This window comes from Lissotriton helveticus, chromosome 1_1 (genome assembly GCF_964261635.1).
Source record: "Lissotriton helveticus chromosome 1_1, aLisHel1.1, whole genome shotgun sequence".
NCBI lineage: Eukaryota > Metazoa > Chordata > Amphibia > Caudata > Salamandridae > Lissotriton > Lissotriton helveticus.
The window spans coordinates 1,985,360,428-1,985,376,676 of NC_136057.1; positions in this window are offsets into that span (position 1 = coordinate 1,985,360,428).

Sequence of the window (16,249 nt, forward strand, 5' to 3'; positions counted from 1 at the left end):
AATTGTGTCTTAATACAGCCAGTGTACTGTTTGGTTTGGATGCATGTCTCTTGAGGGTGCTATTGGCGACACAAGTGGCCCTGTTTTTTAGCTTAATTTTGATCGCCCGTAGAGAGATCTGCAAACTATGGAAGGATGCTAATCCCCCTCTCTATGAAAATTGGTTGCGTGCAACATTAGGTATGGCGCGTTTAGAAATGGGCATGGCACATAATGTTAATAGCAATGTGTGGGAACCTTTGATCTCGTGGGGCAGAGAAATGAGGCTGGCCTAATGTCCCAAAGGTTCTATGATTACACCATGCCTCTGTAGGTAAAGCTTCTGCCCCCTCATCAAAATATTTGTATATTCAAGCTCTTCTTTAGCCCATGTTGGAGGATTCATGTGATTCGCAGCTCTAGCCATGATAATTCTTCTCCTATCTTCTACTGAGTCAATACATTTCTTCTCAACATCTGTCAATATACAAGTTGAATTGTGTCATGGGCATAAGCCGTACCTCATTCTATGGTGGCTTTAGAGAAATGTACAACTATATACAGTGATTTAGCATCAAGCTGATGATTCAAATATTTCAGCAAAATGATTTCTGAAAAGACTATGTCATAATATGAATAATAATATTGGAGCTGTCCCTTTTCATAGAACAGACTTATCAACAAACTGCAACGCACACCATATGTCAAGGGGATATGTAATACCTTCTGCTGCTTGCACACTTAGCAGTCCTTAGCATCCATAGTGTCAACATATTCATAACGCAATTTGGAATAAACATCAAATGAATAGTCTGCTATAGATGCATCTACATTTAATTTCATTACAAGATCGGAGGCTACCATTATGCATAACCTTTCTAGCCACTCCTGCACAGCAGCCCTTTTAAAAAACAAAGAACAATCTAGAACTGGAATGTCAATAATCAATAAATATCTCTTGCAGAGAACTCTCTTCCTCTTTTAAAAGCTGCTCCTGTTCAGATAAGTACAAATCTTGGATTAGATGTATGGGTGTGTCTGTAGATAAGAAAGTGAAGATTTAGAAATGTTTTTGAATGCAGTGTATGTGTATTGAGTAAGATTTTTATATGTTTATGTGTGTTGTGTGTGTTTAAAAAAAATGAACAGAAGTTTGATGGGTGTAAGACTTAAGAAAGACTAAAATTGATGGTATTATATCTTGTATTTTTGGGCAATCAGAGCATTAAGGAGGTAATTGAGGTAGACCTTTTGTAATAAGGAAGATAAAGAAATGCATCGGATGACTTGCGGGCTTACCGATATTTAAAAGTTGGCATGAGTGCATTGCGGTGAGCCGGAAGGGCTGTGTGCTCGCAATCTACATGGGCTCGTGAAGTATTCTGTAGCATTCACAAGATTCTTTTGGGGCCAAAACAGGCTGAAGCAGCATGTGGCAGAATGAGCAAACTCTCATTGGGCTGCTTTGTCAGGGGTTTGTGTGCTTGGAGTGAAGCCGGGAGCGTGACGGGAGCATGGTGGGTGCCTGCGCGTGGTCACATTACTTAGGAAAAGGAAAGGAAGACTTGATAGATCACGGCAGACATCTTAGATTGGCCAGAAACAAAGGAATTTTAAAGGATAACATGTAGATTAAAGACAAGTATAGGTGGTTTTACAGAGGAAGCCATTTAGGACTAAACAGCTGGAGAAGGAGGAGCATTTTCTGGGAGGGTGAGATTGAAGAGGATTACACTTAAGATGCGCAGTGGAAAATTTAAAGTTTTTAATAATTAGTAAAAGATGACTTCAGAAGAGGGTAGTGTAAATAAACGGGTGGTTGAAGGTAGAGCAAGTGAGGAGAGTTTAAGGACGTTGATACAAAGTGAAATGAAATCTTCTATAAGAGAGGTAGTTGAGATTGTAATGGAAAGGAAAAGAAAGGAAATAAGGTGAGAGGAAAATGTTTGGTTTTTTTCTGAAGAGGATGAAGGCAGAAAAGACAGTAGACCAGTTAAAAAGGTTAGGAAAACAAAACATTCAAATATCAATAGTCAGGATGGATTTAACTCCGTAACAATTGTTGGTTCTCCTAGAAGCATGCAAGGCAAAGGGCTACTTAGCGGCATACAAATTTATCTCTACGAGGATTATGCAATGGATATTGATGATAAAGTCATGCAAAGTGGTGATAAAATGTATGATGAATACATTTTTGATGTGTAACAAGACGATGATTTAAATTATGATATTGTCTGTTCATCTAAGACAGTAATTAAAGATCCTTTGGGGGAAGAGAAGTTTAGTCCATATGATTTAAGGTACCCAAAACGTGCTGATTGGTGGCCTCTGCATCCTGTTAGTAAATGTATTACACAATGGAGATTAAATCTCTGGAACAAGATTTAAGAAATGTCTTAAGAGCTGAGTGCTCAAGAATTCAAATTGAAAACAAAGTGTTTTTTTCACACCAATTATTGATCCAGATATGATTTCTTATCTATTTAAAATTGAAAGGGACCCACACAAGGATCCAGAAAGTTCTTTGAAACAATGTCAAGACCGATTGCTGGACATATTAGGCCCATCAGCAAAGACAATGGATATGGCTGAGGAAACCTATATTAAAAGAGAACCAATCAATCAATCAATCAATCAGGGGTTTATAAAGCGCACTACTCAACCGCGAGGGTATCAAGGCGTGAAGGGGGCAGCTCCGGATTAGTTGAAGAGCCAGATCCTGAGGTCCTTCCTGAACGTGTGCAGGATCGGGGAGCATCTGATGCTCACCAGGAGCTTGTTCCAGGTCCTTGCCATGATGTAGAAGAAGGCTATACCACCTGCTCTGGTTCTGCGGATGCGGGGGATCTCTGCCAGGGCCAGATAGGCAGAGTGGAGGTTCCTCTTGGGTACGTGGAAAGAGAATCTTTCATTGAGGTATTTAGGTCTGATGTTGTTGAGGGATTTGTAGGCATGGGTGAGGAGTGTGTAGGTGACCCTTTTCTCGATGGGGAGTCAGTGGAGGTCTCTAGGTGTTGGGTCATGTGTTTGTGATGCGGTGTCCCAAGAACGAGCCTGGCTGCGGTGTTCTGGATGGTTTAGAGCTTGTGTAGAAGAGTTCTGTTGATCCAGGTGCAAAGGGAGTTGCCGTAGTCTATTCTGCTGGTTATGAGCGCGTGGGTGAAGGTCCTTCTGCAGTCGGGGGGTTCCATTCGAAGGTCTTGTGGAGGATGCGCAGGCAGTTGAAACTAATGGTGGCGATGGCGTTGATCTGGCAGTTCGTGGAGAGGGAGGAGTCATGGATGATGCCGAGGTTTCATGCATGGTCTGTACGGGTGGGTGGATTTCTGAGGGCAGAGGGCCACCAGGTGCGGTCCCAGGTATAGGTGCAGGGTACAAAGATGAAGACCTCGATTTTCTATGAGTTGAGCTTCAAGCAGCTGTCTTTCAACCAGGGGGCGACGTTCTTAATTCCTTCATGGAAGCAGAGTCAGGTGTCTTCGGGATTCTTTGTGATTGAAAGGATGAGCTGGGTGTCGTTGGAGTAGGACACTATGCTGAGCCCATGCTTTCTGATGATGGCGGCGAGGAGGGCCATGTAGATGTTGAAGAGCGTGGGGTTGAGGGGGTACTCCGCAGTTGATATCGGGGGGTTTGGAGCAGAAGGGAGGGAGTCTGATCCTCTGGGTTCTGCCAGAGAGAAAGGATTGGATCCAGTCGAGGGCGGCCCCTTGTATTCCTGCATCATGAAATCTGACTGTGAGCGTGCAATGTGAAACGGTGTCGAAGGCTGCGGAGAGGTCTAGAGGGATGAAGGCTGCAGTGCGTCCCTGATCAAATAGCATGTGAATGTCGCCAGTGGCGGCGAGGAGGGCAGTCTCGGTGCAGTGATAACTGCAGAATCCAGACTGGGAGGTATCTAGGATGGAGTTCTCTTCAATGAAGGCTGTCAGCTGGGCATTCATGAGTCTCTCTGTGACTTTGGCCACGAAGGGGAGGAGAGAGATGGGTCAGTTGTTTATCAGGTCTGTTGGATTGGCCGTTGGCTTCTTGAGAAGGGGTTTAACCTCCCCCCGCTTCCAGTCATCTGGGAAGATGCAGGATCTGAAGGAGACGTTGACGGTCCGGCCTAGTTCGGGTGCTATGAAGGCTGCGGCCCTGTGGAATATTTGTGGTGGGCAGGGGTCCTTTTGGGCTCCTGAGTGGGTTTTCTTCATGTTCGCGGTGATGAGTTTGACGGTAGAAGGATTCCAGGTCATGATGGTTGGCTTATCGGCAGCGGTGTTGAGGGGGGTGGCGTCCAGCGTCTGTTCACTGAAGTTGTCGTAGAGTGTCTTGACCTTCTGATGGAAGCAGGAGCTGAGCTTGTTGCAGAGTTCCTGGGAAGGTGTGATGTCCATGGCTTTGTTGGGTGGTTTGGTGAATTGCTGTATAACGCTGAACAGTTCCTTGGCATTGGTCACGTTGGTCTGGACTTTGTCTCCTATGAAGGTCCGTTTGGTGTCTCTTATGAGCAGGTGGTATACATTCAGGGTTGTTCCTGTGGTTGCTCAGTGCTTCAATGGTATTCTGGTTTTTCCATGTTTTCTCTAGGTGTCTGCAGGAGCGCCTGGCTTCTTGTAGTTCTGTGGTGAACCATGCAGCCTTCAGAGGACATTGTTTGGTGGGGTGACAGAGGGGTGCGAGCTTGTCGGCGCAGCAGGAGATCCACCTGTGAAATTCTTTGGCAGTGGAGTTGGTGTCAGTCGTGGTGCTGGGGGGTCTTGGAGGAGGGTGGTGTTGAGGTGTTCCTCTGTGACCCTGCTCCAGTTCCTTCGTGGCAGGCGCGGCACATGCTTGGGTGCGGTGGTGGTGTTGAAGGTGAAATGGATGCAGGGGTGGTCTGTCCAGAGGGGCTGGGTGGTGTGGCTGAAGCGGGTGTTTGTCCCCCCTGCGAAGATTGGGTCGAGGGTGTGTCCGGCTCTGTGAGTGGGTGTGTTGACCAGCTGCTTCAGCCCGAGGTTGGCGAGGTTGTCGAGGAGAATTCGGTAATGCCCATTGATTCCTATGGGCTTCAATGCACATAGGAATCAATGGGCATTACCGAATCGGTATTTACAGAATCGGTAAATACAGAATCTTAACGATTCGGTATTTACCGAATCTGAAATACCTACATCTCCCCTCCTCTTTTTTACCACTTCTTAAATACCGATTCGGTATGAATCGGTATTTAAGAAGTGGTAAAAAAGATTTACCTACATCGGGCCCGAAATGTTTAGGTTGTCTCTGGTAAAAGGAAGAGACAAATGTTAAATGTGTATTCAAGAATGTTGAGATTTAAAAACAAAAACACGATTTCGTATGTTAAAATATATCCACAATTCACACTTTTGAAACTGCTGCCTGCAAGGAACAGCTGTTGAGGGTCCCTAGTTGCAAGCTGAACATAAGGTAATATTTTACATTGAAGAAGAGAACTTAGATGAAACAATCGATAATGATAACGCCTCGAAGTGTTTGTGGTTGTCTGTGGAACCCATACTTTGAAATCAGGAAAGGCTACATTTAAGGGCATATGCTATGTTTCAGGAAGGTTGTAATTTCTGCAAAATTTGATAAATACTTCATGGCTCTCTTGTTATTCCTGTGAGACATGGGTGTTTACACCATGGTGAGATTCAGGCTGCTGCTTTTGAAGAGAATGTTCTTGTGGTAGACTGCACACAGTCTTTCGAGGGTGTACAATGGCACTGAGAATTATCGTCAGGAAGATACCTCTACAAGCCAAAAACTGTGCATAATCAAAGTAAATATAAATATTTGTTACTGCTAAAATAGTCTCAAATGTGACAAAATCCGGTGAGAACTGGCTACTCCTGCGAAACACACCTGCAAAAATTGTGTACATCACACATTATTTTCATTTACCAAAAGAGAAATACCTCATTATGCTCTAGGATTGTTTGGACCTATGTGTTTGTTTAATTCGGAGTCTGGTAGACATGATTCTGCCAGGCCAGGGCATCCCAAGGAAGAAGCAACTAACATAAAAACCTTAGATTCATTAACACAAGCCTTCCGCATTTTGTGTTGCACAAACCCTACACATATAGGATTATGAATAATTGCAAGGTCAGGCATAATGCAATACTTACTGTTCGTGACTGTCATACACTAATTACTTGTATATCAGAACCTACTGGATTAGAAGCAGCTATACTTCCTCAATTATATCTCAGCTGTAGAGGAGACACATACAAAAGCCTTTACAATACTGCAAAAAACAGAACATTTGACTACATAGCCTTGGACCTATAGGGTTTCGCATTTATGGCCAGATGGAGAAGAAAGCTGGATGTCCTCTGTCGCCAATTTTATTTGCTTTATTTATCGAACCATTGGCGATCGCAATCGGGGCTACAATGACCGACACAGTCCCAGTAGCTTGAATGACAAACACAACATTATATGCTGATGATATCTCCCTTTTTTTAGATTCAAAACCCTTAAGTCAAGTAAAAATTTAAAAAGAAAATTCTGACTTTCAAAAGTTAGGGGGCTATAAGATAAATCAATCAATCAATCAATCAATCAAAGACATTTATAGAGCGCACTACCGACCCGTAGGGTCTCAAGGCGCTTAGGGGGGGGGTGCCGTTACTGCTCGAACAGCCAGGTCTTGAGCTTCTTCCTGAAGGAGAGGTGGTCTTGGGTCAGGCGCAGGTCGGCCGGGAGGGAGTTCCAGGTCTTGGCGGCCAGGTAGGAGAAGGACCTTCCTCCTGTTGTGGCTCTACGGATGCGTGGAACGGCGGCGAGGGCGTGGCTGGCAGATCGGAGGTGGCGTTTGGGAGCGTAGAAGTTGATTCGGTTGTTAAGGTAGCTTGGGCCTTGATCGTGAAGGGCTTTGTGTGCGTGGGTGAGGAGCCGGAAGGTGATTCTTTTGTTGACGGGGAGCCAGTGCAAGTCTCTCAGGTGTCCGGAGATGTGGCTGTTCCGTGGGATGTCGAGGATGAGTCTGGCTGAGGCGTTCTGGATCCGCTGGAGTCTCTTCTGGAGCTTGGCGGTGGTTCCGGCGTAGAGGGCGCTGCCGTAGTCCAGTCGGCTGGTGACGAGGGCCTGGGTGACGGTCTTTCTGGTCTCCGTGGGGATCCACCAGAAGATCTTCCGAAGCATGCGCAGGATGTTGAAGCACGACGAGGAGACGGCGTTGACTTGCCTGGTCATGGAGAGGGAGGAGTCCAGGATGAAGCCCAGGTTGCGTGCGTGGTCCGTCGGTTTGGGTGCGGTGCCCAGGGCGGGGGGCCACCAGGAGTCGTCCCAGGCGGAGGGCGAGGAGCCCAGGATGAGGACCTCCGTCTTGTCTGAGTTCAGTTTCAGGCGGCTCGTCGTCATCCACTCGGCTACCTCTTTCATCCCTTCGTGCAGGTTGGCTCTGGCGGCGGCGGGGTCGTTGGTCAGGGAGAGGATCAGCTGGGTGTCGTCGGCGTAGGAGATTATGTTGAGGTTGTGTTGGCGTGCGATGGCCGCGAGGGGGCTCATGTAGACGTTGAAGAGTGTAGGGCTCAGCGAGGATCCTTGAGGGACGCCGCAGATGACTTCGGTGGCCTCTGACTTGTACGGTGGTAGGCGGACTCTCTGTGTTCTTCCGTCGAGGAAGGAGATGATCCACTCCAGTGCCTTCTCCTGGATTCCGACGTTGCAGAGGCGCTGCACTAGGGTGCGGTGGCAGACCGTGTCGAAAGCCGCGGAGAGGTCTAGGAGGATGAGGGCCGCTGTTTCTCCGTTGTCCATCAGGGCTCGGATGTCGTCGGTGGCGGCGATGAGGGCGGTCTCGGTGCTGTGGTTGGCACGGAATCCGGACTGCGAGGGGTCGAGGGATCCGTTCGTCTCGAGGAAGGCGGCCAGCTGTTTGTTGACGGTCTTCTCGATGACTTTGGCTGGAAACGGGAGTAGAGAGATGGGGCGGTAATTCTTGAGCTCGGTGGGGTCTGCCGTAGGTTTCTTGAGTAGGGCGCTGAGTTCGGCGTGCTTCCAGCTCTCGGGAAAGGTGGCGGTGTCGAATGAGGTGTTGATAATGTCCCGCAGGTGGGGTGCGATGACAGCGTCGGCTTTTTTGAAGACGTGGTGAGGGCAGGGGTCGGTCGGAGATCCGGAGTGGACGGAGTTCATCATGCGGATGGTGTCTTCGGTGCTGATCGGGGTCCAGGCTCGGAGGGTGGTGGTGGGCGGCGTTGCTGTGGTCGTGGCGTGGGTCGGATGGGTGCTGAAGCTGTTGTGTATGTCCGCGATCTTGTTGTGGAAGTAGGAGGCGAGGGAGTTGCAGAGGTCTTGCGAAGGGGTGATGTCGTTGTTTCCGGCGTTGGGGTTGGAGAGCTCTTTCACGATGTTGAAGAGTTCCTTGCAGTTGTGTGCGTTGTTATCCAGTCGGTTCTTGAAAGCCGTTTTCTTGGCGGTGCGGATCAGTTGGTGGTGTTTCCGGGTGGCGAGCTTGAGGGTGGACCTGTTGTCCGGTGTGGGTTCCTTTCTCCAGACTTTCTCGAGGGCTCTGCAGTTCTTCTTGGAGCTCTTGAGTTCGTCGGTGAACCATGGGGCTTTCTTACTGCCGGGTCTGCTGGGCGGGGTCTTCAGGGGGGCGAGTTCGTCCGCGCAGTTGCAGAGCCACTTCGTGAGGTTGTCGGCGGCCTGGCTGGGGTTCGCTGAGCTGGCCGGAGGGTGCTGGCTCAGGGAGGCGGCGAGCTGGTCGGCTGTGATCTTGTTCCAGCTTCTTCGTGCAACCTGTTGCTGGTGGTGGTGGATCGTCGTTCTCCTGAAGGTGAAGTGGATGCATCTGTGGTCCGTCCAGTGGAGTTCTGTGGCGTGGCTGAAATCGATGTCTTTGCTGGATGAGAAGATGGCGTCGAGTGTGTGTCCGGCGAGGTGGGTGGGGGTGCTCACCAGTTGCTTGAGTCCAAGGTTGGCGAGGTTGTCGAGCAGGGTGCTGGTGTTGCCGTCGTTGTTGTTCTCCAGGTGGAAGTTGAAGTCCCCCAGGAGGATGTAGTCAGCGGAGGGGAGGGCATGCGGGCTGGGAGCGTAGAAGTTGATTCGGTTGTTAAGGTAGCTTGGGCCTTGATCGTGAAGGGCTTTGTGTGCGTGGGTGAGGAGCCGGAAGGTGATTCTTTTGTTGACGGGGAGCCAGTGCAAGTCTCTCAGGTGTCCGGAGATGTGGCTGTTCCGTGGGATGTCGAGGATGAGTCTGGCTGAGGCGTTCTGGATCCGCTGGAGTCTCTTCTGGAGCTTGGCGGTGGTTCCGGCGTAGAGGGCGCTGCCGTAGTCCAGTCGGCTGGTGACGAGGGCCTGGGTGACGGTCTTTCTGGTCTCCGTGGGGATCCACCAGAAGATCTTCCGAAGCATGCGCAGGATGTTGAAGCACGACGAGGAGACGGCGTTGACTTGCCTGGTCATGGAGAGGGAGGAGTCCAGGATGAAGCCCAGGTTGCGTGCGTGGTCCGTCGGTTTGGGTGCGGTGCCCGGGGCGGGGGGCCACCAGGAGTCGTCCCAGGCGGAGGGCGAGGAGCCCAGGATGAGGACCTCCGTCTTGTCTGAGTTCAGTTTCAGGCGGCTCGTCGTCATCCACTCGGCTACCTCTTTCATCCCTTCGTGCAGGTTGGCTCTGGCGGCGGCGGGGTCGTTGGTCAGGGAGAGGATCAGCTGGGTGTCGTCGGCGTAGGAGATTATGTTGAGGTTGTGTTGGCGTGCGATGGCCGCGAGGGGGCTCATGTAGACGTTGAAGAGTGTAGGGCTCAGCGAGGATCCTTGAGGGACGCCGCAGATGACTTCGGTGGCCTCTGACTTGTACGGTGGTAGGCGGACTCTCTGTGTTCTTCCGTCGAGGAAGGAGATGATCCACTCCAGTGCCTTCTCCTGGATTCCGACGTTGCAGAGGCGCTGCACTAGGGTGCGGTGGCAGACCGTGTCGAAAGCCGCGGAGAGGTCTAGGAGGATGAGGGCCGCTGTTTCTCCGTTGTCCATCAGGGCTCGGATGTCGTCGGTGGCGGCGATGAGGGCGGTCTCGGTGCTGTGGTTGGCACGGAATCCGGACTGCGAGGGGTCGAGGGATCCGTTCGTCTCGAGGAAGGCGGCCAGCTGTTTGTTGACGGTCTTCTCGATGACTTTGGCTGGAAACGGGAGTAGAGAGATGGGGCGGTAATTCTTGAGCTCGGTGGGGTCTGCCGTAGGTTTCTTGAGTAGGGCGCTGAGTTCGGCGTGCTTCCAGCTCTCGGGAAAGGTGGCGGTGTCGAATGAGGTGTTGATAATGTCCCGCAGGTGGGGTGCGATGACAGCGTCGGCTTTTTTGAAGACGTGGTGAGGGCAGGGGTCGGTCGGAGATCCGGAGTGGACGGAGTTCATCATGCGGATGGTGTCTTCGGTGCTGATCGGGGTCCAGGCTCGGAGGGTGGTGGTGGGCGGCGTTGCTGTGGTCGTGGCGTGGGTCGGATGGGTGCTGAAGCTGTTGTGTATGTCCGCGATCTTGTTGTGGAAGTAGGAGGCGAGGGAGTTGCAGAGGTCTTGCGAAGGGGTGATGTCGTTGTTTCCGGCGTTGGGGTTGGAGAGCTCTTTCACGATGTTGAAGAGTTCCTTGCAGTTGTGTGCGTTGTTATCCAGTCGGTTCTTGAAAGCCGTTTTCTTGGCGGTGCGGATCAGTTGGTGGTGTTTCCGGGTGGCGAGCTTGAGGGTGGACCTGTTGTCCGGTGTGGGTTCCTTTCTCCAGACTTTCTCGAGGGCTCTGCAGTTCTTCTTGGAGCTCTTGAGTTCGTCGGTGAACCATGGGGCTTTCTTACTGCCGGGTCTGCTGGGCGGGGTCTTCAGGGGGGCGAGTTCGTCCGCGCAGTTGCAGAGCCACTTCGTGAGGTTGTCGGCGGCCTGGCTGGGGTTCGCTGAGCTGGCCGGAGGGTGCTGGCTCAGGGAGGCGGCGAGCTGGTCGGCTGTGATCTTGTTCCAGCTTCTTCGTGCAACCTGTTGCTGGTGGTGGTGGATCGTCGTTCTCCTGAAGGTGAAGTGGATGCATCTGTGGTCCGTCCAGTGGAGTTCTGTGGCGTGGCTGAAATCGATGTCTTTGCTGGATGAGAAGATGGCGTCGAGTGTGTGTCCGGCGAGGTGGGTGGGGGTGCTCACCAGTTGCTTGAGTCCAAGGTTGGCGAGGTTGTCGAGCAGGGTGCTGGTGTTGCCGTCGTTGTTGTTCTCCAGGTGGAAGTTGAAGTCCCCCAGGAGGATGTAGTCAGCGGAGGGGAGGGCATGCGGGCTGACGAAGTCGGCGATGTCCTCGCTGAATTGAGTGCGTGGTCCCGGAGGTCGGTAGATCAGGGTGCCTCTGAGGGTGGTCTTCGGGTCGGTGTGGATCTGGAAATGCAGGTGTTCGGCGGAGGGTGGGGTGTTGTCGGTGCTGGTCGTGATGCGGATGGTGTTCCTGTGGATGATGGCGATGCCTCCTCCCACCTGGTTGGCGTTGCGGTCCCTCCGGGTGATCTTGTAGCCCTCTGGGATGGCGATGGCGATGTCGGGTGCTGAGGAGGCGTTCATCCAGGTCTCCGTGATGAAGGCAACGTCAGGGGCTGTGGCGTCTAGGAGGTTCCAGAGTTCGATGGCGTGTCTGTGGACGGAGCGGGTGTTGAGCAGGATGCACTTGAGGTGGTTGCTGCTGGTGTTCGGCTTGGCAGGTGCTGGTGCCGGGCAGGTCCGGATGCAGGTAAACTTGCAGGCGTGGCAGCTGAAGGGTCCGTGGGTGTGCTTCGGAGTAGCTCGGTAGCATCCCTGGGTCCTGCCGGTGTTGAGTGCGATGAGTGTTGTGGCGTCGTAGGACTGTCGGGTCGTAATCCGTCGGTGGGGTCCAGGGGTCCTGGCACTGGGCGCGGTCCAGGCGCGGACGGGCGTAGACGGGCTTACCTTTGGCGCGCCTTCGGTGCACAATCGGCGTGCCCGCTGCGCGTGGCCGCTGCGCGTTCGCACGGTCGCCATATATGGCGAAGTGCGCGGGTGGGCGGAGCAGCTGGGAGGCGGGAGCGGGGAGGGTACAGAAAGAAAAGGGGCGGGGTTACCGGTGGTGGCGGGAAGCGGGGAGGGATGAGACGGGGGTGGCCGAGGGGGGAAACCCAGGGAAACAACGGAGGAGAGAAAAACAATTAGTGCAACAACAGCAGTACAATTACAATAAAAACGGACCGAAAACGAGGCAAAACAAATACAGGGACACCAGAATCAAGGCAAAAACAAATAAAGGGTCACAGGGCAGGAATCGAGTGCAGACCACGCCGCTCGGTGGCAGGGGGCGTGGTCTCGCGGCTGAGACGGGGCAGGCGAGGCACAGGGCGGGAAGGCACACGCAGCAGCTGGTGGCCGTGCGGCGCGGGAGTGTCCCAGAACTGTTAACAAGACGGAAATATTCTTAGCCAACTGCACTGTAGAGACTTTATTGCCAGAATTATGGCAGATATACAACACACGCCCAAAGAGATATCTGGGAATATTTATCTCGGATAAGTTGGAAGACCTGTATTCGTTAAATTATATACCTCTGTTAAAAAAGGTTGGGTCTCATTTAGATCGCTGGAATCTATTACCATTGTCCATAATGGGAGGGGCAGCTTTAATACGTATGTCTATTTTACCTCTGTTTAACTTCCTTTTTAGTGCGGCCCCCTGTGCAATCCAGTTTATCTTTTTAAAAAAGTGGATGTTTTGATTTCCTCCTTACTTTGGGCAAAAAAAAATTCTAGGCTTGCACTTAGCACTTTGTATCTCCCATTTGCACAACGAGGGCTGTCCCTCCCAAATGTCAGAGAATATTATTTTGATTCTTTTGCACATCGTAGCTTCAGGTTTTTTTTTCTAGACGATCATGAGGCAGACAATTTTTTTATTAAGAAGATGTTGTTGGAATCTAAAATTACTGATCCTGTTAGAATTACGAAGGACCCAAAGAAGGTTCATTATAAGTCCTTACAGTGGGTTTTTAAACAGAAAACACAGCTCTTGAAATTTTATGGCATGTTTAAAATAAGTAGTACAACGGATTTAATCAATTTTAGCTTCGGAGAGGGGAGCCGTTTGGATAATAATTTAGTGAGACTTTGGAAGGAGAATGGCTTTGAGAAAATTTATGACTTCCTCATAGGGAACAGAAGGAAATCCTGGGAGGAAATCTCTATACAGATCCACCACGCCTCTACAATACTGAAATGGTCCTTTTTTATGCTCCATGCAGATCTTACAGAGTTAGATATAGGTAACCTATTTTATAAAAAAGATCTGTCTATAGCATTAAATAATCCAACACAAAAGAAGATCAGTACTTGGATTAAAATATTAAAAATGGACAACGTAATCGACTCCTCCAGTAAGATTATAGAAAGGTGGAAAAAGAGGGAAGACATTGAAATTAGCAAGCTGACAAGGGATACGATTAATACATTTAATAAAACCATCTTCCGCGGTGCTAATTTTAAACGTATGCAATTTTATAATGAATGGTTAATTTATAGAACTCCCTCATTCCTCCACAGTATTTATCCCCAAGTTGCCGATAAGTGCTTCCGCTGTGAAGAAAAAAGCACCTGGAAGCATATCAATACAGATATTCTGGAGTGAAATAGAAAAATATATTTCCTCCACGATCAAAGCCACTATTTCTTTTGATGAGTTAACTTCAGTCCTAGGTTGTTCCCCGAGCCACACTCCACACGATGAGTCCCTATTTATAGCCTCTCTCATAGCTAAATCTCTTATTTTGCAGTCCTGGAAATCAGAGTTAGCACCAACCCTACAGGCGTGGAACGTAAAATTATCACGGATTCAGGGTAGGGAAAGGAAATACGCATTAAGATCAGGGGTCCTTAAGAAGTACGATAAACACTGGAGTGTGTTTGAATCCTAGTTTGATTCTTTTTCGATACCTATTTTTAACAACTTCTTCTAATATTACTCTGCCAGATCGCTACTATGACAGTACTATACACATTGCACTTTATGAGTAAGTCTTAAATTGCTGAAATCCGAACATGTTTTTGTATTTAAATGAAGTTAGTGTAAGATGGGTCTGGATTCTGATTCACATTTTTTGTATTAACTTTACTAGTAATGTGCCATGCAAATGTTTTTGTATTTATGCACATGCACTTTATTTCGTACTGTATTAATTCTGCTGCTAATGTGTCATGTAATGTTTATTCTTTGACTATGAACTCTCAATAAAAAATAAAAAATAAAAAAAAGGAAGACTGTATAGTTGGCTACAAAACAGAGATTGTCTTGTGTGAAGTGAAGAAGTATGTTATACATGGCTGCCTAAGCAAAAGTAAACTAGCATAAGAATGCAATAAATTCTGGGAGCTTAAAAGGAACTATGCTATCAAGGATCTCTTGAGAGTATTTCGAGTAGTCCCTACTAGCAGCCTTTGTCCTAAGATTCTGTGTATTATGAATGAAGGGCACATGGGAATAGTATAAAATCTGTGTATTGATGGGCAGGGTTGGATTCAGATATAGAGACATTTGTAAAATGTTGCAAGCAATGTGTCCATTTCACAAATTTCAGTCTATGTTTAAGCCTCTGTTTGATCTTATGGAGTGTCCGGATAATCCTTTAGAGATGTTGACCATACATCTCCTTGGTTGTAATCTAGATTCCAAGGGTATACCGAAGTACATATTTGTCTTGAAGGATGTGTGTTCTATTTGGCCTTAAATTGAAATTCAAACTAAAGCTGATTCTGCAGTGGTTGTCTCCATCCTACAGAGAGTGCTCTTTTTTGCTGAATATTTTGTTTTTATTGATTAAACAACCATAAAACAAATGATGGGCATTATACAATGTAGCGATGTACATTACCAGCATAGTGTGCATTTCTTTGTGCGATCTGTACGTATCCTGTAACAGGATTATCACAGCATATAATGAGCATATATTATATGGCACCACACAACTGCGTAGCTGAAGAAAGACAGTTAAGCTGGAATTTGCAATTGTTAGGGTCCCCATACAAAACACAAGAAGAAATCATTAAAACACATATCACAGTAAGACTATAACAGTGTGTCCCCAATGAATTGTTACATTGCATCAGTGTTTATATATAAGGAGGTAGATGAGATGGGTGGGTGCAATAACCTCGAGGATAACCAGTTCCAGGTAATGGGGGGGTGTAATAGGTTGGGTAATAGGTTGTGTGTGGGGATTGATATAACTGCCAGTAGGGGCAGCCAGGGTGACCAGCATAAGCCCCCTATGTGTGCTAGCTCCTGTGCTTACTGCTATTCAGGGACTGACACCCTGCGGTTCAACCTCAATCACGATTGGGTATTTTTTCCAATGTGAAGCGTGAGATTTAGCCCTGGTAAGCACCCCACAGTATCTCCATTTCTGTCACAATGCCATGTATGTCTGCAAGCCACAATACAACAGAGGGTGGAGTCGATGATTTCCAGTTCATGGCTATTCTACGTTTGGCCGTCACCAGTGCCAGGTCAAGGAATTTATTGATGGACTTTCAGGCTGCTACTCAAGAAGTAATATCTAGCAAGAAATGGTGGGCATCCTTTGGTACTGCATTACTCACGGCCTCTGTTACAACCTTTGCTATAGTCAACCAATAAGATGTCAATGGCCTCATTCATCAGGCCTCTTGCGTCTCTGGAACATCACTTTTTTATTTACAAGGCAGCACTAAGCCACTTTTTGGCAACATGCTGCATCATAAATGTCGTCCCCTTTAACACAGTTTTCTGCTTTAAAGGGGCATGCAATAAGTGTTGCTGGGGTTCTTCCAACCAACACCCATGGCTTTTTGACACTGCCCCATATTTACAAGAAACCGTAAATCTTAGGCAGCGCCAAAAACGTACGCCTTCCCAGGGGAGGGGTAAGGGAGGCACAACAAGGAGAAATATCTTTATTTCTCCTCGTTTTTCCTTTTTATGTGTGTGCTGCATTCTACAGCACATAGAAACAGGAAAAAGCCTCTTGTGATTTTTTTGTGCACTGAGGTTTTGCTTCTTGCCCAAAAATAATCATCCCCGCAATGCAGGCAACCTTGCACCATGTTACAAAGGTGTCTGTAATGGCACATGGCAGCACATTATGCACGAGTGCAGGGAGAAAGGACAGGAATGCGCTGTATCTGATATCTGGTAGATATGGCGCATCCCTGTCCTTTTCTTTTGCTGTACTGCAGCGTAGCAGGCAGGCTTGCAGCACTCCCCTATGACAAAACCTCATAAAGTAGGTCCCAAGTGTGTAAATGACCACACCATGTGGGTGAAGCTGGAATCAGGGTTATGA